The following is a 23,879-nucleotide window of genomic DNA, read 5'->3' on the forward strand; positions in this document are numbered from 1 at the left end:
AGGCACTACATAAGCTTACACGCTCAAATTGTATTACTATTAATTTCATAACATTGAGTGGTTCTACATCTTTTGTCACCCTATTCTAATTTTAGAAGTTATGTTTTACAATCATAAAGAAACAATGAAGCTAAATGAAAGGTTACTATCAATGAAGTTATATGAACAAGTTAGACCCAGAAAATGTGATAGTACTTGAAAATCTATTTCATGTGAACTCCAGGGGTGCTCAGGACTTCTTACCTGAAGTCAGTGGCAAAACTGAGCTTTCTGAAATGGTATAAGGAGAATCACTGTGTGTGCTCAGAAAGTTCATCATCAGTCAGCTTTAAAGGGTTTGCACTCTAAAGCTTTGGGGCCCTCTCTGACTGACTGAACTGTTTCAGTGGTTATGTTAGATATGGAAGAAACGGGCTTCATGTGTCCAAAGATTAAACACTCCATAAAGGGAAAAAGAATGCCAACTTCATAAAGATATTACTTCATGATAGAAGTCTAAGATCTCTAAAGCAGAGTAGAAATATAGAGTGGAATTCTAATCCTATTGAAGTCAATGGCAAAACCTCCATTGACTTCAGTGGAGCCATGAATTTAAGCCATGTAGTGGGAAGAACATTTTCCCTTTCCCCAGGTTTCATCAGTTGACCTAGGAACCATATTTTATACAAAGAAATTCTGCCTGACTATTTTAAATATTGACACCCTCTTCCTCTTTATTTTCATGACTGGTTTTGAACCAGTTACTATATCAAACAATTTATAGCATCAACCCATTCCTTTCTTTTCAGAATCTTATGCCACTTTATCTGATCCTCTTGCCTCTTTTTTTCCCTCAGGCTTAGTAAGCCAAACATTTGCATCTTTTTACATACCTCCTAATTCCCAAACACATAATTACTTTGAGCCCTCTCAACTGGTTCCTTTCATTACGTCATCCTTCCTATGATACACTGGTCTGAATCACACATGCTATTTCAACTCTAGTCTCACTGTAAAGTTTTACACAGTGCCAGAATAACTTCTGCCAATATATATTCTGTTAGGTACCCCAAGGCCAATGTGTCCCTTTCACTGTTGCCAAATATGGTGCAGAAGATTTGTGAGGGTTTTTGTCTATTATCCTTTATCACTTTCTGGTGTGTTTCCTGTTATGGATTCTGAGTTATATTCTCTCATTCAGATAGAGTCTCTTAGGCCGTATCTGCACTGCCTACGCACAGCTTGGACTACGGGGCTGTGAATAGTAGTGTGGACCAAAGTACTGTGCTGTAACTCCCCTGTGTGGCCATTTCAGGCATGAACTAAAAGGTTCCTAATTCATATTAATGTAGTCCACTTCAAACATGACCTTTTAGTTCATGCCCGCAGTGTCCTCGCAGGAGAGTTACTGTGCAGCACTTTGGCATCTGTGGCTATTCAAATCCCGATAGTCCAAGTTGCAGGGCAGTGTGGACAAAACCTTTGTGTGTTTCCCAGCATAAATACACAGACTTATGCTTGCTCAGCTTGAGCTAGTGAGCTAAAAATAGCTGTGTGAATATTGTGACACTGGTGGCAACTTGGGCTAGCCGCATGAGTCCAAGCCTGCCCAGCCCCCTGGGTTTGACGTTGGGCAGATAGTCCAAGTTGCTGTCCATTCTGCAACATCCACACTGCTATTTTTAGCACACTAGTTCAAGCTGAGCTAGTGCAAGTCTCTCTATATCTTCTGGGAATCACACCTCCCAGCTGAAGTGTAGACATTCCCTCAAGGCCCTGGTTCTCCTTTCATTATACTGGCTTTATGCTGATGTAATTCCATTGACTCCAGTGAAGTTACACGTGATTTATATTGGGGTAAATGAAAGAAGAATCAGACCTTTAGTACTCTTTATCCCCAATATCCTCACCTTGAACTTCTTTACAATGAATTCTGCAATCCACTTAGGTACCCAAAATTCTAAAACTGTCTAAGTTGTTTTGAACTGATTTCTTCATGCATCATCTTTACTATTATTTTATTAATATTTCACTTTTCTAAGGCTTCCATCATTATTCAGATACTGCACATGTTAGATAGTGTGGTATCTGAGCATCATTTCCTAAATTAAAAAAAACACCAACAATCCTTCATGAGAAGAAACCAATTCATGTTTGAACCTGGTATCTCTCAGTCATCGCATCCCTGTTGAAACCAACTACTGTGGTGAAATGGAAAGAAAGAAGAGGCTGACTTTAAGATAATTTGAATCTCAAGATCTTAGAAATTTAAAGGACCAGGATCATGAACTGTGTTCAGTATTGGACTGAAAGCTATAGTAGACTTGGGAGTATTAGTGTGATATATTCTCATTAGTCTGCTCCACCTGACAGATGGGATAGATGGTATATTGAACCATCTGTATTTTAGGGACTGACATCTGGGTCAGACCAAGGGAAAGCAAATTGGACTGATCCAGGTTTGAAATAACAAAATCATGAATCATTTTGGCTAGGTCCATATCTAAATGGAAAGGGTGCAATCTCCTGGCTAGCTGAAGGTGAAAGTAAACATTCTGGGTGGCTGCTGGTATCTAAATATTTGTGATTAGTGAAGAGTCATAGAATCATATAATATCCGGGTTGGAAGGGATCTCAGGAGGTCATCTAGTCCAACCCCCTGCTCAAAGCAGGACCAATCCCCAACTAAATCATCCCAGCCAGGGCTTTGTCAAGCCTGACCTTAAAAACTTCTAAGGAAGGAGATTCCATTAGGATCCCAAGATTTCAAACTACCTAGACAAATGGAGAGCAGATTTCCTCAATGATGGATAAAGTCACAGTTTCTGCTACTTCTACAAATATTTTCACTTCCCACCAGATCACTTCTTGAGCCAGCTTCTTTTTTTTTATGCAGAACCCTTATTCCTTCACACTCTAGAACAGCAGAAGGGCTGACCTGTCCACTTTGAGTGAGAGACAGATAGAGCTGGATATCATCAACATATTAGTGGCAAGAGAGAAATGATAGGACAGAGCTCCATGGAATTCAATGAGGATGTTCTCTTGGTGAGAAGAAACAACAGCCCATCACAGCCTCTGCTATCTCTCTGATAGGAAGGAATTAAGCCAGTAAGCCAATATCATAATTAGCAATGTTGAAGGAGCCCAGTATGTCTTGCAGCACTAGAATGAAAGTCTGGTCCTTGCCCAGAGCCCTCAAGACATAGTTCATCTGCATAATTAATGCACTGTATCCATGCCAAACTGCATTCTGAAGTCATACTGGAAGGGGTCTAAACAATTATTATTATTTTACAGTGCCCAGTAGCATGTTGGGTGCCTCACAGTACAGATGAGAAGACATGATCCCTGCCCCATTAAACTTACAATCGAATTTCAGACATTGATGGATTGAAGGTGATAACAAAACAATAGTCTAGAAAATGTGGAGAAAGGAAGGGCAGAGATTTATCGTGGTAGATGACATAGCTCCTCAGAAAATGTTAGTGTATGATGAAGCAGATGTGTTTGTTCTCATTATATATAAAAATAGATAACTGTAATTGCTGGTGACTTACTTTTTGTAGGCTTCATGGCAGAAGTAGATCTCTAGAAAGGATTTACATGTGAAGAGGGCAATAGCCTTGCAGACCAGCTCAGAAGGGTTTTTCCATGCATAAGGGGCAGCATGGAGAGGGTTGTAAGAAAAGTGGAAAAATGAGGCAAAGATTGATATCCCAGAACATACAAGGGGTGTAATGAGGTGAAAAAATAAGCGTTGAGATGTTGCTTCAGTTGGCTAGACACTACCTTCTTGGTGGTCTTACTCAAGAAAACAGATTAGAGGTGGGGCAGTAGTTGGTGAGGCTGGTTGCAGCAAGTTATGGTTTCTTGCTTGCATGGGGCTGTTGCATGCTCTGAATTCCTGGTAGGTAAGCTATTTTACATAGACTTTATCAATTCCTTACTGGTTTTGATTAACCATGAGGAGCAAGGATGCCTTTTGAATCTGCTGACTCAGGCTTTCCCCAGCATCCTTAGAACCACAGCTTGTGTGACTGGCCTAAACTCAGTTAGGGAAAGTAGTATGGTTCCCCCCTTTGGCTCCAGTTCTGCTCCCAGAGAGTGAGATAGTTTTGGAGTCACTTGAGCTTTCCTACAAAGTAGCATAACTGTTTACACTTAGAAGTATTTAAGTCTGAAACTATGTGAAGACATTCTGGATTCCTTAGACACCCTACTATCCAGACCAATTCTATTGGCTCAGACTTTTCATAAATCGGGATAAATGCTAAAAAGGATTTCAATAGTCTACTTCAGTAGCATTTGATTATACTAATTTATCAGTCCAATTCAGATTTATTTCTTCATCTATGCAGTTCAGAACTTATTCCTTCCCATTTTATATGCTACAGGACATCAATGAAGCATAATGATGTTGGGGAGGAGATGTTTAGGGGCCATCAACTAAACAGCTGTAGACAGAAGATGGGTTACAGTGTCCTACTGGCCTATTGATGGTTTGGACCTATGGCTGCTTACTAGTTTCTAGCTTGGAGTTCTAGAAACCAGTGGAATTTGATAGTTTCCAAAAGCAGACTGGCAAAATTATTCTGCCTCCGGACAGATGGGAAAGCTCCTATCTTTGCTTGAAGAAGGCAATGATATAACTGTAATACAGTATTTCTTATGCTCCCAGTTATAACTCTCAAACTGAAGAGGAGATCAAGTTTGTATCCCCTTTTATGTTGGAGGTAAAGATGTGTAGATGGGGAGAGTACCTGTAAAAAGTCCATGTTTGTCATGTTTGGGGCATGAACCGTGTCGACACTGAAATCTGTCTGTCTATCATACTTATAGTGTAGTATTCGAGCACCTAATAATCTTTAATGTATTTCCCAAGATGAAGAGTCATGGTGAATCTACTACATGGCTTGATAGCACCTCCATAAATTCCGAGAGGAAGCCAGTTAGGTTGCACAGTGATATATACACTGCAAGGATATCTACATTGACTTTGCCTCAGGAAATCGCATATTGGGAGCACACTCTCAGATGATTCTGTCCATGACCAGAGGTCCTTCCTGCAGTTGAGGGTTGGATGTAGAAAATATTGCCAGTTCTCCTCCTCAGGTTTCTCTAGGATCACGGTGTTCTGTGTAATGGGCTGGGTCAAGCTCTGCCAGAGTAGAGCCCCACTGTCATTGAACCAGCTTTCAGTGATGTAGTTAAATTCATGAATTTCATCTGAGACAAAGTTATGAATGATGTTGGTTTTGTTGACATCCAATCTTGCCTTAAAGAGCTCTAAGTTTAGTGCCACCACACCCAATGTCTTAAACTTTTGTTTGCGTTAAAGACAAAGAGACAAGTAATGCATGTGTACTGTTCACTCTCTAGTCAGGGAAAGGTTTTTTTCATCCTGTCTCCCCAATCCTGAGCCTATTAGAAAATAGAATGTTAGAGAGCCATTAAAATGATCATCCTCTTCTTGCTGTCCCATGCTTTTTGATACAATAGTTTCTCACACTTTCCTGAAACCCATATAAATTTTGTCCATTGTTTGATCCCTTTCTGCCAATGTTATGATGTTCTTAAAGAATTTGGGGTAAAAGTTGCTAAACCAGAACTTTTTCCTAAAAATCAATGAGGACTCTCTCACTAAAACTGACATTAAAAAAATCTGTTTCTGTTTTCACTGATATTTGATTCCAAAGTACAAAAAGCCCAATGATCACTATGCAGTGCAGTTTAGAATGAGGCCAATGTATGCTGTTCACAGCACTAATAAAATATTAATGCTGAAATTCACCTATCCTTATTATTACATCCTGTATGTCAACCGTTCTCATTACCACTAATAAAATGAGTTATAAATATAAAACATAACTGCAGCCCAGTTTACAGGTCTGTGGTGTCTAAGATCCTCCCTTGTTTCTTTCTCCATCTTCCAGTCCCCCCTTAATTAGTCATCAAAAGGCTGGGCTTACAGCTTTGGCAACTTTTCATAATTCTAACTGTCTGCTTTTTTTTTGCTTTGGTGCATTGCTGGACCTAACATTTTTACCCATTTCATAGTCCCCTCTCACTACTTCCTTACTCCAGGAAAATATATTGCATCTCTGGGATGTTAACTTACACTTTTTTTAATATTGCAAATTACTACTACCAAAACAAGAATATTTGTTTAAATTCAATGTTTGATTGTGCCCCAAATTTTCCATTTTCAAATACTCATATCAATGAGTTTTTGTTCACACACAAATTCAAACAATGGCTGTTCTTCATACAAATACCTAAAGTGACATGCAAACAAGGATATTCATGAATGTATGTGAGCAATTCCTTGTATGAATATGCATGTATGTGAGCTCCTTATTTGTTATTCATTGTCCTCCCACGTTAAAAGTTTGTCATCCAGTCAGGGAGCAGAAATAATATCACATGATTTTAATGACCAAATACAGACCACAAACAACAAATAATGAACTGAATATTTTGCAAACAATTCATAGGTTGACAATTGTTTGCCTTAACTATGTAGTGGGTAGAACAAATCACTTAATGAATGAGCAGAAACAAAGATCTGCATCTGATACTATATTTAAGCCTCTGTATGGCTGCATTTGCAAATCATAATATTTAAAATGAATAATTTGTCTAAGTCTTGTAGATACTAAAATGCAAAATGAATTCAGGCTCATTTCTCCCTAACTTTCCCTGCCTATTCTTTGCTACCTGTAGTATTGCCTGTCTTTATATGTTGGGTTTATTTACAGTGTATAAAGGGTTTATTTTATGTTTTATCTCCCTATTCCATTTTGTTTTGTTTGATACATTATCTCCATTTTTATTTTTAAATGTTTTTAGCTATGAAATGTATTAACTTCCTCTGTCAGTAATTAATATGTCCAATAACTGATAAACATATTATGAGCTTCCTTTTTCCTAGATGAGTTTTTTATGTCTACTATATTTATTTCTAGCCAGTCATCTTTAAGGCTTCTTCCCCAACACCAACATCATATTTTCTGGGTTTTGTCTTTTCCCTTTAAATGCTCAATTTAATTAAAAACATTTAATTATTCTCAATTTCTCTGCGACTGTAACTGTAGTCTTATTTTATGGGCCAAATTCAAGTCATTTATAGCCAAGTTGCCGTGTTCCAAGGGGTACATATAGACCATTCACAGTTGGTGCCACCTGAGAGCACATCTCTATGTTGTCCATCCACTGTAAATAAACACTTTTGCATTCCTAATTTTATTCTGCACCTTCTCCGCTAAGATTTTATATTGCTAACAAGTTACTGTCTTTTCCATCACAACTTCAGTCTTCTGCATCATACAGTAAGTATTTTCCTAGTAACCCTGAGTATGTTTGGAGAGTCCCAAACATCCTAATGTCTCCAACTGAATGACACCCAGAATTTTATAGCCCCACATAGTCATTTACTTTTATGGCTGGTCTTTTCTCTATGGATGACTGCAAGCCACCCAGAGATTTTCATGCCAGCCAATGACTTTTGCCTGTTCTATGTTGATTGTGGAATAGAGGCAAATCACCAGTTAAATTGCTGCCCTTGGCTGAAGTTAGGGGTTGCATTCAGCCAGGGACAAGCAGGTTGGAGAGGACCCTAGATACCCTGCAGATGTCAAGAAAAGGGGAAAAAATATACAAGTACTCTTTCAACATTCCAAAGAGATATTTTTAACTCTTTAAATATTATTCCAGCTTTATAAAGCTTAGAAACCCACAGGGCCAGCATAGCTATGACAAGGGTTTCAGACAGAAGCAACAATGGAACAGGTTTGGATCCTGGGCAAGTGGACAGCTTAAATTCCCACTGCCTCTGGAGTGCACAAAAGAAGAAGGTTTGGAGTTTCACAAGATCTCCAACAAACAGTGATCTACTCAGCATGTTTTTTCTAAGGTAACTTTTTTTAAGCATTCACTGTTTGTAGCAGGCTGACCTCACACCCTGCTGCAGAGCCACGGTGTATGGTTTACCATGTGTAGGGCACCCCAGAATCATGTGGATGTTCTTTACTGTTTTGTTCTCTAAAAGCTTTAGCCAAATTCTTGCTCAGGCTCCCAGTGAAGTCAGTTGTTCCTCTGAAATTCACCTGAGTAAGGGACTGACTGAAAACTGGATTAGGACTTTAGGATTTGGTCATTAGTCATTTTTCCTTGATTCCGTTTGTACTACTGTGTTGAAGAGATTTTTTGGCTCCAGTCAGCAAAAAAATAATGTTCCCAAAACTGACCTTTGTTGAATTTAAACTGTCCATTTAGTAAGGGCCCAAATCTGCAGCCTTCATGGATACAAAACTCCCCTTTGTGTTTACAAGGACTACAGAGTTTATCGTAGATCAGTATAGCTTGGGTTCCAGTAATATTTTCATCAGCACTTTCTCTTTCTTTAGGCTACTATATTCCCTAGCCGCTGTTTGTCAGCAGCTGGGAATGGGCAATAGGGAATGGATCACTTGATGATTACCTGTTCTGTTCATTTCCTCTGGGGCACATGGCATTAGCCACTGCCAGAAGACAGAATTCTGGGCTAGATGGGCCTTTGTTCTGACTCAGTGTGGCCGTTCTTATGTTTTTATATGATTGTAACACCAATAGTGTATCATGGTTTACAAACAGTTGAAATGAGTCAGAAAATAAAAAGTAGTGAAAAAAGTATTTTTTTTCTGTCCTGTTGTTATTAATGATCTCCTTCATGGTGGAGAGTCCTCTGTTTAAGTCATATTACATTACACAAGCATGGTATTTAAAGAAAAATGAAAAAGCCGTTATAGAACCACACTACTGTACTTCTAGGCCTATGGTCTAACTAAAATATGGGTACATATTGGGGTCTGAAGGTACTTGGCACTTAGCCTCATGCTTCACAATCAGCTTGAGGCATGTGTCGATTTAATTACGATAGCATGCCTTTTCCTGAATTATTGCTGACTTATTATCACTCTGATCTTTTTACATGCTTCTTTTTATTTGCTCAGTCATTTCACAGTCCAGTTGTTCCTTTTGGTCAAGTGGCCTATAACATTAGTTTACTGTTTGAAACATTGCCAACTTCAACGCATAATGACTCAACACCATTACGGATTTCTCCCCAATCTCCTCTTATGGGGGCTAATAAATCCTCTTTCACCAATAAGGCTGTACCACCTCATTTACTTTTCCTGCTTGTCTTTTTTAAATAAACTATATCCTTTAATATCACATTCCAGTCAGATTTTAGTTATGATATATTTTTCTCTATATCATTATGTATATCCCTTGAGCTCTCTTATTTTCTTCTTTGCTAAACTTTTCATTTGTATATGTAGTAAATTTAATAACCCCCATGTTATTGAGCTTATTTTCCTCTATATTAGTGTCCATAAATCCTTATTTCCCTTTTATCTTCCTCCCCATCCTTTCTGTGCACTCCTTTCATCTCCGTTCAGTCTGTGTACTCATCCTTCCCTCATGCAGCTCTAAATTGAACTTTTCCTATGACTTGTCACTATGGGAAGAAATTTGGCCTTGTTCAGTGGTAACTCTTTCTATCTGTATGGGTTCCTTCAACTCCAAAATATTCTCCAGTAACCCACAGAAACAAACGCCCTACTTTCATATCCTTTCACAAAGCTGTGAGCCAAGTAGATGCATCTGTTGAAGACAGAATGGAGAGAAATACATTTATTTCCTTGTGAGAGATGGTAGAAATTGGGAAATATAAATGTTGTTATTGTTGGATTATTATTATTATATTACTGGACCAAGAGTTGACTGCTCCTGAGAATCTGTCACTACCATTGAAATCAATGGGAGTTGCAGATACTCAGCACCTTCCAAGATATGATCCACTCTATTCTTGTATATAAATACATAATCAAATATATGTATTTTTTGCCAGATCCTCAGATGGGATAAATCATCATCACTCCTCTGAGCTCAATATCTGGCTCTTTTTTTTTATTGGGTCTGATTCCAATCCCCTTTACTCTCAAGACCAAAAATATATCTTTGTCATTTAAAGGGGGGGTGGAGATTTCACAATAGACAATTCACAGAAATTCCACAATCCTCCTGCTATATGCCAACATTCTGATGCTCTTTTGGCTTTCCCAGCTCATGTTTCCCAAGCCTAACCTATCGTTGTTCCAAGGCATGACAGATTGTTAGCTATAGCACCTTGATCATTTAGGTAATAGTGTCACAGAGATGACTGCAGGCTTAGTGGGACTCAATCTTTTACGGTGGGGTGGCAAGCTCCTTCTGACACATGCCTATGCTGTGTTCTGCAGTGCTTGGAAACTAAAAATTAAAGGCACACATGGGGAAAAGAAACGGACTGTATGTATGTTGTGAATGAGACACCACACAAATGGACCAGGCAGTGCGGCATACCTGGTGGCTGACGGAGCACCCTCACCCCACTCATTCCATTCTCATGGTTGTACTGTGGTCCTCCTAGATCCTGCTCCTCACACTGTCTTCAGTTGCTCTCCTGTTCTTCCTGATTCAACCACTGTACCAGAACATGATGTTTGTTTGTTTGTTTGTTTATCCAGTACTTTCTTGGGACCTGATTCTCTAGCATAAATCAGGAGTAACTCTACCAAAGTGAATCAAATTATGTATTGGCATGAGAGAACAGAATCAAGTCTTTTCAGCTTTTTCCTCTAAGCCTCAAAAGGTTTCTTCTAATCCTTTTGTCAAACTTCACCAATCTGTATTGTACCCCCCGAACAATTTCACTCTATGTGAAGCTTTGCCACACTACCATCCTTCTGGTTTTCCACTTACTCTTTGGTCCTCTTCCCTGCTCCTCAGCTTTAGTAGCCCTTTCTTCTTTGCTGTCCATGGATTCATTTCAGTGATTATTCTAGAAAAGTAAGAGAAGAAAATCATCCATATCAACAGATTGCTAAATCAAAGGGGGAAAATTAAATGTATCAAATGATATGGTACCAGAAAGAACAGTGACTTAGGAAAATGAAGCTTTTGAAAGTAAGTGGTGGGAAAGAATAGTGCTAAAGGTCCAGAGAAATTCAGCAGGTCAAATTCAGCATTAGTATAATGTCTGTGTAAGTAATACAACAATGTAAGTTGGTCAAACAGGTGTTAGTAAAAAAATGTATCTTCTGATTTGGTGTGCTGGGTATTTTTAGACCTAGCATAAGTGGGTGTAACTCCCCTTAAAGTCTACTAGAGTTGTACCAATTTGTGCCCGGTCTGAATCTGGGTCAGGTATTCAGGTAATGATGAGACACAAGTTAAAGTTTCCTGGTACAATTTCCCCCTTCCAAACTCTACTTTCCATCCTGTCAACTGGTAAGTTACATTCAATAACATACAAACCTGTTGAAAGTCAAATCAGTGCAACTTTCTATATGTTAGTTGAGCACTTACACCCCTCCCATTTATGGTCCATCATTTAAGTCACTGCTCAGTGTGGCTTAAAGACTCCTCTGGGAGCTACCCCCACTTACTTCAGCCTGAATTTGGCTCAATGACTGTACCAAGTAATGGCAAATGTATCTAATAATCACTCTTATTTGGTCAGTGATTTACTAAGACATTCATACAACACCCATCACTATGGTGTCCAAGGAGGAAGGAGAGAGGCAAATGGGAGAGCAGGAATACCACCAGTCTGACATCTCTGTTATGCAGATAACATTTATCTATTTATTTTGTATAAATCAGGATAGAGTCTGATCTCAGGTTTCAGAGTAGCAGCCGTGTTAGTCTGTATTCGCAAAAAGAAAAGGAGTACTAGTGGCACCTTAGAGACTAATCAATTTATTTGAGCATAAGCTTTCGTGAGCTACAGCATCCGATGAATTGAGCTGTAGCTCACGAAAGCTTATGCTCAAATACATTGGTTAGTCTCTAAGATGCCACTAGTACTCCTTTTCTTTTAGTCTGATCTCAGTTACACCTGTATAAAGGAGGAGTAATTCCACTGATTTGCAGTCCCAGGCTGCCCCAAGTGCAAAATGTCCTCCAAATAGGACTTGTCTACCAAGCCTTTCAAAAGAAGACATCAATTCCCCAATTCTGATTGAAGATGCCTGACTTTCCTTGATATGGTTTATTGAGTTAAATTCTTTTCAAATATATACTTAAGAAACCTGATAGAAGGTCTGTCTCATTCATGAAAAACAAAATGGTAGGCTCAGTTTTCCCCTCTGTCTGTGTTTCATTCAGTACAGGGTGGAGGAAAGAACCATCAAAGAATCATACTTTCCAGCTCCAGCATGAGTTACAGCAGCCTACAAGCTGCTCCTACTTATGTCACTGGAACACGGTCTCTAAAGGACCTTCAGCCACTGGAGAATCTCTGTAGCAAATCAGACCTCCATCCCTATGTTGGGAGTGGGAGGAACTGGCTTTGCCAGTTTTACACTGTGAGGGAGTTAGCCTTCTCTGGAGGGATTCTTTGCTGGTCATTTACAACCAGAACCTGGTCACTGTGCACTGCCTGAGTGGAATCAAGAATCTGGCCCTGTGTGTCTGATAGGAATAAGGATCTGAATATCTATAGACTGGTTTCTGAGTTACTGAGGCCTTATCTGCATTACAGAATGTTATGATGTTTGAACACAATTGTGAACAATTGATTTAGATAGCATGATGCTGACCACAACTTAGCAGTCAGGGCAAATTGTGTTCAGTATCTTGTCAGCCAATCACAAATCAATGGAACTAACCCATTTTCTCAAATGTAATATCTCACATTGGATTCCCTAATAGCTGAACAGATTATTTTAACACTTGCATAAAGTCACAAGTCATCCATGACTGAATGTCAGATGGTTCTTGTTATCACACAAAAATAGTACTGTAGAGTGAAAAGCAGTATTCAAATGTCTCCTTCATGCCTAAACGAGTCTTAATTGGGTTAATGATCCAATTGTTTATCTTTAGGTTTCAGTCTTCTTGAATGTGCTTTCCCACTGCCAGAAGACCTCAGAATATCATCCAACATGTGACTGACTAGAATTGTTTGTAAAATAATGTAATTTTTACTCATCACACACTGTTTTTACATGCCATTGCCCTAGTTAGAAATAACTTCTACATCTGAATATTATTCTCAGTATTTTATTGTTATAAAATAAATGTATACACATGCTCAATTTTCCAAAAATCTCTCCACACAGCAACTAGAACCAGCTTTCCCCTTTAGTTAAGTTAGCCCATTCATACATTTATTTCCTCACAAATATTTAAGAGTAAAAACTAACTAGGGCTCACCCTGGTGCCCATTCAAGTTAGTTGAGATTTTGCCCTTAATTTCAAAGGGAGCATGATTAGCACCATGATGATAAACACAGTGGGTGAAATCTTCACATCTGTTTCATCTCCTTTAGCCTAGTCAAAGTGCCAGAGCAGCATAAGGGGCCCTACAAGCCCTATGTATGACCAGAGAAAGATTCTCCCAGCACAGGCACTGGGGTAGACAGCCGTAAGGCTCTCTTCTGAGGATCCCCTTGCAAGCCCTGGCACAGTGGATATGCTGTGGCAGGGTTGTTGGGGGGACTTTCATCCTCCTTCCTTGTGTTTTGGTGTGAGGCATCAGGATACAGGGTTACAAGGATTCTGGGCAGCAATGCAGCACACAGGCAGTGGGAGCCAGGCTATGTAACTTATAAAGGTCCCCAGGTCTGTCTGTGTTACACAGGGGACACAGAACAACCCTGGATTGGAAGGGTGCAAAGGCAGCTTAGCTTCCTCTTCTCTTGGGCTGCGAGTCCTGTGCTGCACGTCTACTCTAGAGCTGGAAGTGTAAATCCCAGCTCTAAAACACATACCCACACTAGGTCTGATTGAGCTATCACATGAAAAATAGAAGAAGTGTAGCTGTGGTGGCAGGAGAGGTTAGCCCCCCTGAATACCAACCTATGGTCTCAGACAGAGTCATACCCAGGCTGCTAGCCCATCCCATCGCCTTGTTTGGGTGCCTCTTTCTATCTCTCAAGGAAGTAAACCTGGTAGGGACTCAGGCTTCACAGTTCAGTCTGGGCAATGCATGCTGCCTCACAAAATTAGTATTCTCTGCCAGAAATTGCATCACCTTTTCCCCCTTAAAATAACAGTAATGTCTGCTAAATGCATTTGAACGTATATGGAGGAGCCATGTCAATTATATTCAGAGAACTATACAGCGGCCCACTTTCTGTGATGTATCTTTGAGTATAGTAGGGAAAGACAAGTGTTTTCACATTCAGTAAATAACTACATGGAATTAGAAATGCCACACAAATCCCTGAATTTTGACCTTCAGTGGAGACTTGGGTGTTCCAATTCACTCCTGTGAAGATGCCAACTTGTATCTTCTATCTATGAAGAAACAGCATAGTAATATCATGGCTCTGTCTCTCTTCCTATTGACAGCAGCCCAGGCTGGGTACTCTATCCCTCTTAGCTCTCTGGAGCTACAAAATGTACACATGCTTCTTGAGTCTTTGTAATTCTTTAAGTCGCATAGTACTGCCTATCATCTTCACACTATTTAAACTGGTCTCCAACTACCAGTGTCCCAGCAAATGCTCTTCTATTAATAGTATCATTTCTCTTCATCCATTGTATTGGTCAGGCTAGCTGCTCTCTAAGTTTTTGCCGTCCATCATTGGCATCTCTTGCATTGTTTGCAATTACCTTCAATGTCTTTGGTTGATTTCACCAATAAAATCAACCTCTAGCCCAGAGCCAGTGTCCATTCAACTGCCATGTAATCAGTCTCATCATGTGTCCCTAAGAGAGAGATTTCTCCTTTTGTGCACTAGGTGTTACCAATTGCTGCCACCCATCACCATCTTTGAAATATGATTTATGTAATTCTCAAGAGTGTACATTTTCTGTGTCTTGCACTCACACATCTACAACCTAAAACTCTGGTTATAGCTCTCACAGTCACTCTGTTAAGACAGCCAATCAAATTCCATCTGCATCTGTTTCCTAGGTAACGAACAAACAGCCATAGAAGAAGACTGCAAATTCTGGACAGGGGGAGGAAGGAATCCTTAAGTATTTCTGCTTTTTTCAGTACTTTTGCACTGTTAACAATGAATAAAATAAAAACCTTAAAACTCATTGTAGAAAACCACAATATACGTAATAGATGGCAGTGACTGAGTGCTTTACTGCCACTGGTTCACTTGTGAGAGAGGAGGATCTGTGTAACCTAGCTGAGACAATGATAAGAGGACAGTAGCATTTGACTGTCACTGTATATTCCAGACTATCGTGTGATACAAATGTATAACAAAGGTTTCCAATTGTTCTGTTGCTATAAGGTAAAATATTGACTGTAACTTGATTAGGAATTAAACCTGCAGCCTACAACTGAATTAAAGTTAATATTAGAGGATGAGGAGGCTGACCCATCCTTTAACTACCAAGCATTAGTTGGGTCTGGCATGGGGTTAAATCGCCTCAGATCCTGGAGCCAAGGAATGAGGGTTGACTCTCTTACCTGAAGCGGCATCACTCTGTTCATAGTTCAGTCTGACACTGGATCCTACCACCCAGGGAGGAGGAATGAGGGAACAGGTGACGGGGAACTCAGTCAATGAAGAGTTAATACTCTCTTGCCCCACAAGCTTACAGATTCCACCAGTCCTGTGCTGAGCTTTACCCCAGGAACTGGCCCCTTGAAGCCTCTTACTTGGGATACCAACTGGAAGTGTGACAGTGTTCTCTTCCTCTTTCATTTGTTTATTTAAACAGTATGCACTCTCTATTCACCCATGGCAGCCTGCAGGAGACTGCGAGGAAACTGGAAAAAGTTAACCAGATATCTACCAGTCTTGCCAAGAAGGAAAAACTCCGTCCAGATCCCAAAAGAGTTAGACTCACAGCAAGATGGAAAATCCTCCACTGACAATCATGCCATCTATGGGGAAGGGTAGGCAGGGCAATTTCCAGCAGAAAGAAAGGCTGCTGTGTGCTTTAATATTAATGCTTAATAGGGGGAGGGGAGTTCACTGCAGCCATTCAGCTTTCTTGCTGTCTTCAAATTGGCCACTAGGTGGTTAGGGAAAGTGGAGCACTTTCCACTCTCCGTAGCCCCACCATTCACACATGCACACTCTGGGCAAAAAGAAAGGAAAGGGAAGACCCTAAGCACTTTGGATAAAATTGTCAAAAATGTCTGTGTCCTATAAGCATGAAAACTTTCCTTGAGGCTTTTCTTCTAACACAAGTAATTGTCTTATACTTTAACCTCTTGGCTTGTATTATGATATTTGATACAGGATTGTTTTTAGTAGCTGACTCATTTGATTAAAAATCTGCTTATTATAGGCAGTACTAAAATGATTTATTATTCATAACATTTAAGTACAGTTAAATTGGGGGAAAGCATGTATTGGCTTTGGGCTCATAACAAAAAAAAAAATCTTCTCCCATTTTATGAGCCTCAGATTACCAAATAACCTTGACAGCTGAATCAGTGTTCCATGACAACAAGCAGACCATTGATAAATAGCAACAGAACTATTAGATGTTGAATTTATGAGATGAGTAATAGTGAAGCTAAATTATAGGTTTACTGTTTGACAAACTACAGCCTGACATAGCTCTGCTAACGTGTGTGTGTGTGTAAAAGAGACACAGACAGACAAACTTTTTAAGACAATGCTGAAATGGGTACTTCATGAATGCTGATATCTAAGCTTATAGATAGATAGATTAGATTAGATAAAGCTATAAACAAACAAATATCTACATAGTAGCCTGAGTCTCAAATTCCTATGGTGCCCGTTATCAAACATCTACATTTAGAAACAAATGGACAACGTGTCTGTCTGTGCATGTATACACACATAATATCACACATTTTAAAAAGCAAATCTGTGAAAGGAGTCACAAACTATAAAAATAAATTTACTTTGATAAGGAAATTTGTAGTAAGATCAATAGTCAGCAACTGCAATGAACTGAAAATTAAAATCAAGAGTATGAAACAACTACATATAGTAAAGTTAGAGTGTTTTGTTTTGGTTTTCCTTGAAGACAATATAAGATTGAGGGTAAGAGGAAGAATAGGTTCTTGGTGAATTACTTGAACTGGCTGTGGAAGTCTGGTTGATTTCACTCAAAATTCAGAAGTAGCAACTTAAAAGGACACTAACAGCAAAGGCAGGAGGATTTTTCTACTGGAGTTAAAAATGTTAGTCACTTTCCTGGCCTGTGAAGAATAAGCTGAGCTTCCTAAGAAAGAGTCAATCACTGCAATCTTTGGCACCTATATTCTCAGAGAAAGTTGTCAGAAATAAGCCTATATAAATTTGGTTCTGATAAAATATATTTATTTTAAGCAGAGAAGAGGAATCTCTAGAAACTCTATTGGAGAGCTAATTGAGCCTGGCTGCACTGGTTAGACAAAGGAATATGATGTGGGCAAGCTAATGCATCACACTGCTTCATAAAGGAAAAGCCCTCTGGCTCTAGAGATGTGCTTACAGCACATTTGAGAAGAGTCAAATCTGTGAGTGTCCTGGGCTAAAATCAGTGGTGGTGTTCTGGATCTACAGTGATGTGACTAGAAAAGGAGAACTTGTGGCACCTTAGAGACTAACAAATTTATTTGAGCATAAGCTTTTGTGAGCTACAGCTCACTTCATCGGATGCATACTGTGGAAAGTACAGGAGACGTTTTTATACACACAAACCATGAAAAAATGGGTGATTATCACTACAAAAGGTTTTCTCTCTCCCCACCCCACTCTCCTGCTGGTAATAGCTTATGTAAAGTGATCACTCTCCTTACAATAAGAAAAGGAGTACTTGTGGCACCTTAGAGACTAACCAATTTATTTGAGCATGAGCTTTCGTGAGCTACAGCTCACTTCATCAGATGTTTACCGTGGAAACTGCAGCAGACTTTATATACACACAGAAATCATGAAACAATACCTCCTCCTTACAATGTGTATGATAATCAAGGTGGGCCATTTCCAGCACAAATCCAGGTTTCCCCCCCCAACACCTTCCCCCCCAAAAAAACCACTCTCCTGTTGGTAATAGCTTATCTAAAGTGATCACTCTCCTTACAATGTGTATGATAATCAAGGTGGGCCATTTCCAGCACAAATCCAGGGTTTAACAAGAACGTCTGAGGAACGGGGTGGGGGGGGTGTAGGAAAAAACAAGGGGAAATAGGTTTCAGAGGAACAGCCGTGTTAGTCTGTATTCGCAAAAAGAAAAGGAGTACTTGTGGCACCTTAGAGACTAACCAATTTATTTGAGCATGAGCTTTCGTGAGCTACAGCTCACTTCATCAGATGTTTACCGTGGAAACTGCAGCAGACTTTATATACACACAGAAATCATGAAACAATACCTCCTCCCACCCCACTGTCCTGCTGGTAATAGCTTATCTAAAGTGATCAACAGGTGGGCCATTTCCAGCACAAATCCAGGTTTTCTCACCCTCCACCCCCCCACACAAATTCACTCTCCTGCTGGTGCTAGCCCATCCAAAGTGACAACTCTTTACATAATCAAGTCGGGCTATTTTGACTTAGCCACTCCCAGTCTCTATTCAAGCCTAAGTTAATTGTATGCAATTTGCAAATGAATTCCAATTCAGCAGTCTCTCGCTGGAGTCTGGATTTGAAGTTTTTCTGTTGTAATATCACAACTTTCACGTCTGTAATCGCGTGACCAGAGAGATTGAAGTGTTCTCCGACTGGTTTATGAATGTTATAATTCTTGACATCTGATTTGTGTCCATTTATTCTTTTATGTAGAGACTGTCCAGTTTGACCAATGTCCATGGCAGAGGGGCATTACTGGCACATGATGGCATATATCACATTGGTGGATGTGCAGGTGAACGAGCCTCTGATAGTGTGGCTGATGTTATTAGGCCCTGTGATGGTGTCCCCTGAATAGATATGTGGGCACAGTTGGCAACGGGCTTTGTTGCAAGGATAGGTTTCTGGGTTAGTGGTTCTGTTGTGTGGTATGTGGTTGCTGGTGAGTATTCGCTTCAGGTTGGGGGGCTGTCTGTAGGTAAGGACTGGCCTGTCTCCCAAGATTTGTGAGAGTGTTGGGTCATCCTTCAGGATAAGTTGTAGATCCTTGATAATGCGTTGGAGGGGTTTTAGTTGAGGGCTGAAGGTGACGGCTAGTGGCGTTCTGTTATTTTCTTTGTTAGGCCTGTCCTGTAGTAGGTGACTTCTGGGAACTCTTCTGGCTCTATCAATCTGTTTCTTCACTTCCGCAGGTGGGTACTGTAGTTGTAAGAATGCTTGATAGAGATCTTGTAGGTGTTTGTCTCTGTCTGAGGGGTTGGAGCAAATGCGGTTGTGACTGAGAGCAGAATTTGGCTTCAAAATTTGAATTAAACAGAACTTGAAGTTATCATACATTTGCTTCCAAAAGGGGTTCCATGTTGACCATCATACACAGGGGAGTGTGGAGTCATGTAAAGAATGTAAATCAGAGCTGCATCTCCCCTGATGCCAGTTGATTTTAGTTATAATCAGCTGGGATTTTCCTGCGGTTTGTTCCCAGAGTGAAACTCCAGGAGGCAGATAACCCTGTTTCTGGTACTCTTTCTTGCCTCTGGTCTGCCAAAGTCTTGAGTTTGACTACCTTCTAGGATATTGTTATACACAAATGTGTTTCATGACATTTTTGCTGACAACACAGGGATGGGCTTGTAATATGTAACTAGGGAAATACATTGTCCCAATTTGCTTAAATGAATTCAGCAGATTTCAACAATAGCATGACCATCTTTCTTTCCTTCTTTCCCCCACTTTAGCTGTGGACCATTTATTTAAGGCTTTTTGGAAGATACAGTTTAGTCAAACACAAGTTATTGGGCTCATTACAGAAGTAACTGGGTGAAATTTATCACAGAAGGTCAGACTAAATCAGGGGTGGGCAAACTATGGCCTGGGGGCTGCATCTGGCCCTTCAGATGTTTTAATCTGGCCCTCAAGCTCCCACCAGGAAGTGGAGTCCAGGGCTTGCCCTGCTCCAGCACTTCAGCCGGGGAGCGGGGTTGGGGGCTTGTCCTGCTCCATGCATACCGTGGCTCTGTGTGGCTCCTGGAAGCAGCGGCATGTCCCCCCTCCAGATCCTATGTGTAGGGGCAACGAGGGGGCTCCGCACGCTTCCCCCACCCCAAGTGCCACCCCCGCAGCTCCCATTGGCTGTGGTTCCTGCCAGTGGGAGCTGCAGGGATGGCGCCTGCAGACAGGGCAGAGTGCAGAGCCGCCTGGCTGCACCTCCACGTAGGAGCTGGAGAGGGGACATGCTGCTGCTTCTGGGAGCTGCTTGAGGTAAGAGCTGCTTGGAGCCTGTACCCCTGACTCCCTCCCATGCCCTAACCCCCTGTCCCAGACCTGATCCCCCTCCTGCACCCCCAACTCCTCATCCCCACCCCAGAGCCCGCACCCCCAGCTAGAGACCTCACACCCACACACATCCACACCCCAACACCCTGCCCCAGCCCGCGGTCCCTTCCCACACCCTGAATTCCTCATTTCTGGCCCCACCCCAGAGCCCGTACCCACAGCAGGAGCCCTCACCCCCTCCCGCATCCCAACCCCCAGTTTCATGAGCATTCATGGCCCCCCATACAATTTCCATACCCAGATGTGGCCCTCGGGCCAAAAAGTTTGCTCACTCCTGGACTAGATGATGTAATGGGCACTTCTAGCCTCAAAAAGTATTAATTTAGATTGTGTGGGAAACAGCTTTATCAATGGAAATGAGGACAGTATCAGTTCCTAAATTATCAGAATATCCATTGGAGGTAAATTTGAAGTTTGACAAATGAATGAAAAAGTTTAAAAAAGTAAACTTTGACAGTTTTGGCTTATAAAGCATTGTTATGGTTCTTTCTACTTCTTTTTCATAATTTCAACCTGTTTGCAACACCATGACTATTATGAGTGATACAGTATTGCAGAACTTCAGCAACAATGACTAATAAACTATTCCGTGCAGTTTTTTGCAGGGTACATTATGCACTTCAATCCATACTGCATATTTCTGGTGGGCGTGTCTGTGTAGGTATATGTCTATGGGTGTCAGTGTCCGTGGGGCACCATTTCCAAAAGGGACACTTATTGTGCTGTGATATTTGTGGTATGCACTATTCTCAAAAAGAGAAATACCACAAAATTCAAAATCCATTTAACTACTGCAAGCGGTTGACATCCAGGTTTTAATGGCACTCACAGTAAGTTTAGCATTCAGTAGATCAAGAGCATCCACTGTGTTTAAGATGCATGCTGGTAGTATTCTAACAGCTCCTAAAATTGCAGATCTTCATATTTCCATATCCTTCATGTTTATAGTAGTGGATTGCCAAAAAGGTGCTTGGCTAGAAATGGATATTTTTTTTAACAAAAAGCTTAAGTTTAGTCACATGCTACCATCCAAAACAATCAGAACTTGAGCCAATTTAGCACACATAAGATATCTTGGAAGGATTAATTTATGCTGTTGCGCCTTGTAATATGTGTAACCAATAGGGAGCTGTTTGCAGACATGGAATTTTGCAAATCTTGCAGCTAAATCAGAGAGCCAAATAAGAAATCCAGCACCCAAGGGCATTGTGTAGATTTATGATGCTCCCTGGGGTCCAGAAACCAATGAGTGGATTACATTGATCCATAAATGCAGTTTTTTCATCTGTGACAGATATAATATGAATGCTAGTAGTCATATTACATAGCTGCATTCCCCTGTCTGAGAGAACAATGACCACAATGAAAATTACTTATACAAAAAGTGAGAAAAGGGTTGAAGAATATTGTGTTGTGAGGCAGATCTTTTAGTGAAGTGTCACATTTTTACTTCTTAGCTATGATGTCACCTAGATCAGTGGTGGGCAACCTGCAGCTGGTGGGCCGCGAGACAATGTTTACATTGACCGTCCGCAGGCATGGCTGCCCGCAGGTCCCAGTGGCCACAGTTTACCGTTCCCAGCAAATGGAAGCTGCAGGAAGCTGCGTGGGCTGCAGGTTGCCCACCAATGATCTAGATTGTCATGCCACTCAGATGCTAGCATGGTGGGGGCTATATTGAATACACAGATATGCTAGATAGCTGACAGACATATAAATATTCAGGTCTTGTCACAACTGAAAGATATGTTTAGATTTTCTGCTAACCTTCCACTCCAAAAGCTTGCATACATGTGAAACAGCCACCACAAAATGTTACATTACTCAACCTGTTGTGGAAGGTATAGCATATTTCACACACATTTTTGTATTGCGGACCTATATATAGGGTATCAGTAAAAATTATGATCAAGTTATGATCCTGGGGCCAGTTTTGTTCAATATCTTCATAAATGATCTGGAGGATGGTGTAGATTGCACTCTCAGCAAATTTGCGGATGATACTAAACTGGGAGGAGTGGTAGATACGCTGGAGGGGAGGGATAGGATACAGAAGGACCTAGACAAATTGGAGGATTGGGCCAAAAGAAATCTGATGAGGTTCAATAAGGATAAGTGCAGGGTCCTGCACTTAGGACGGAAGAATCCAATGCACCGCTACAGACTAGGGGCCGAATGGCCAGGCAGCAGTTCTGCGGAAAAGGACCTAGGGGTGACAGTGGACGAGAAGCTGGATATGAGTCAGCAGTGTGCCCTTGTTGCCAAGAAGGCCAATGGCATTTTGGGATGTATAAGTAGGGGCATAGCGAGCAGATCGAGGGACGTGATCGTTCCCCTCTATTCGACATTGGTGAGGCCTCATCTGGAGTACTGTGTCCAGTTTTGGGCCCCACACTACAAGAAGGATGTGGATAAATTGGAGAGAGTCCAGCGAAGGGCAACAAAAATGATTAGGGGTCTAGAACACATGAGTTATGAGGAGAGGCTGAGGGAGCTGGGATTGTTTAGTCTGCAGAAGAGAAGAATGAGGGGGGATTTGATAGCTGCTTTCAACTACCTGAAAGGGGGTTCCAAAGAGGATGGCTCTAGACTGTTCTCAATGGTAGCAGATGACAGAACAAGGAGTAATGGTCTCAAGTTGCAGTGGGGGAGGTTTAGGTTGGATATTAGGAAAAACTTTTTCACTAAGAGGGTGGTGAAACACTGGAATGCGTTACCTAGGGAGGTGGTAGAATCTCCTTCCTTAGAGGTTTTTAAGGTCAGGCTTGACAAAGCCCTGGCTGGGATGATTCAACTGGGAATTGGTCCTGCTTCGAGCAGGGGGTTGGACTAGATGACCTTCTGGGGTCCCTTCCAACCCTGATATTCTATGATTCTAAGTTACAGGACTACATTCTCAACTAGTAAATGGCACAGCATCAATAAAGTCTAAGGATCTGGCCTATGATATGTAGGGGAAATATTTATTTACTTACTTATTTATTTGTAGTATTTTATAGGAACCAAATATTGCATATATTGTAGATCCTGCTCATGCACGTTAGCTGAGCGGTTCAACCAAAGTTTGTTTTCATATTCCCTTGAGATAATGTTGTCATAATCAGCATTCTATGCACATCATGTTATGTCTGTGGAAATATGACTTGGAAACCTATTGAAAATTGCTCAGTTACAATGAGGAATAGGGCAGCCACGAAAACCTCTTAAATAGACAAGATACATGGGCAAAGATAAAGCAGTGAATTGGCACATTGCACGGTCCATGACACTGATGCAATCCCATTGGCATTGGTGGGGGTGCAGTAGTGTAATGGAGAGGGGAATATGGTACACCACGTGTGCCAGAAGTATATATCTGATTTCAGCTCTTGTGGACAGATCCCAACATGTGCAGATCTATACAAATTAATAGCAAGAATGCAGTGTAAACTCCCCTAAACGAAAAGGCCTGGATTCACATAAGGAGTGAGGGTGCTGTGACACTAAATGTCATAGCACCTAGCTTTCAGGAGCCTTAAAAGTTACAGGAGCACT

The 23,879-nt window shown here is 40.9% G+C and overlaps 1 protein-coding gene across 10 annotated transcripts in view; it reads left to right on the forward strand.

Annotated features, from left to right (window-relative positions):
• Positions 1–23,879, forward strand: part of ST18 (ST18 C2H2C-type zinc finger transcription factor) — a 119,975-nt gene that overhangs the window by 39,302 nt on the left and 56,794 nt on the right. The window contains exon 3 of one of the 10 annotated variants that reach the window (XM_073331198.1): positions 14,933–14,997. The exons of the other annotated variants lie outside the window; for them this stretch is intronic. The gene's annotated coding sequence lies outside the window, so the exon portion shown is untranslated. The remainder of the gene's footprint in view (positions 1–14,932; positions 14,998–23,879) is intronic. 10 annotated transcript variants of the gene reach the window in all.

The sequence above is a fragment of the Lepidochelys kempii genome, chromosome 2 (genome assembly GCF_965140265.1).
Source record: "Lepidochelys kempii isolate rLepKem1 chromosome 2, rLepKem1.hap2, whole genome shotgun sequence".
NCBI classification, from domain to species: domain Eukaryota; kingdom Metazoa; phylum Chordata; order Testudines; family Cheloniidae; genus Lepidochelys; species Lepidochelys kempii.